Source organism: Acanthisitta chloris, unplaced genomic scaffold, assembly GCF_000695815.1.
Source record: "Acanthisitta chloris isolate BGI_N310 unplaced genomic scaffold, ASM69581v1 scaffold4705, whole genome shotgun sequence".
NCBI lineage: Eukaryota > Metazoa > Chordata > Aves > Passeriformes > Acanthisittidae > Acanthisitta > Acanthisitta chloris.
This window is the reverse complement of record NW_008675217.1, coordinates 48,255-49,875: the sequence shown is the minus strand read 5'-3', so window position 1 is coordinate 49,875 and position 1,621 is coordinate 48,255.

The window sequence follows — 1,621 nt, the reverse complement described above, 5'->3', positions numbered from 1 at the left end:
ACAGAGAGGCTCAGATTAATGATTCATTAGGACAAATGACAACAGAACATTGTCCTTATATACTCTCTGGTTTTGGCAGTAACTAAGGTTCATCATAGTACCTCTGAATTAATCACAAACTGCCACTTCTTGCCTGGTCTTGTAAATGGAACTACTGCAGCATTAGCACAGGCAGTGCACACAAACCCATATGAAACTGCAGCCCATAGGACTCTTTTCTTTGCAGTATTTGCCAATCACTACAGAATTAAATTGTACTTGTCCTAATCAAATTGTATTTCCCCTAATCTAAACTGTATTTGCCCGAAAGTATTTGCCAACTATCCACCTATGAGTTTTGGTCCAGACATACTAGTTTGCACAGGGTTAAAATGGTGCAATAAATGTGCACAAGCAAAGCTGCAGTAAATACATGTGAAAATACCAGACCTCTTTCACAAAATAATCTGCCCCAAATCAAACCATGTTTGAATTTAGAAATAGTCTGCCCACTCCATGAGCTTGTACTGATTGGGCAGGTAAAAAGGAGTTCAACCATCTCTCAGAGGGTATGTAATAAATGAAGAAATTTTTTCTGTTGCTTCTTAAGAGGGAAGGATGCAGAAGAAAATGAAAAGTTGTTTCCTTGCCCCTTTCATGCTAATTAATGCATTCAGAAGCTGTACTGAAAGGAATTTAAACTCGTGATAGTCACAAGAGAACAGATCAAAGAAGAAAAAAACAGACCAAGTCAAGGAAAAGAAAGCTGCACATGCCTTTCACTAAACAGACAGAATACAGGTCTGAAGGAGGTAAGATTTTGGTTTTTTTCTTATTCTACACAAAATTTTCTGCTTTGCTTCAAAATTATGCTTCAGAAGAGGCTTGACTGTCTCTAAGTGAACTGATAAATGCTTTCTTTCCTTGGCTAGAATTCTCTTCAGTAAAGTCATCGTGTTTTATACTTCATCTGTGTAAGGTAGGTAGATTAGCTGGGGACTACCAAGTAGGATCTGTTGTTGTGCTCTTTAAATGACAGAAACAGGATTACTTGTGGATTTCTTCTTCATTATACTTGATCAATTAGATTTTTAACTGTTCAAATGGCTTGGAGCTGGATGATTATCACCTTAAAACTTGGACTTAGGATTATAATATAAATTCTGAGTATACATCAGAGTACAGATTGTCAGCAGACATAAATTAATATAACCATCTAAATATCAACAGATCTCTGAGAGTTTACAGTGATTGAGAACCTGTCCGTTGAATTTTTAAAAGGAATAACAGAAATAAGAAACAACTATTTGTAAGGACAATGTTAGTTTTTCTTCTTAATAGTTTTTCTTGTCCAGATAAATTGCCTTTCTTTATATAATCCAGATTTTACTTCAGAAGTCTGACACATGGGACCTAAAAAGACCATGTCAAATTCTTCTATGTTGCACTCAGGTGGAAATACCTTGATGTCAGTGGAGATAGTAAAATGTAGACTATACTTAAGGTTTTGAGTTCTGTCTTAAATTGGGACAGTATGCATGTAGATCTACTTGCTTCTGAAGACATTAGATTGTCCTGCCTCCCTAAAACACTCCCATTAAATCAAAGAGGTTGATAATACTATGCTTTATAGAGAACAAAT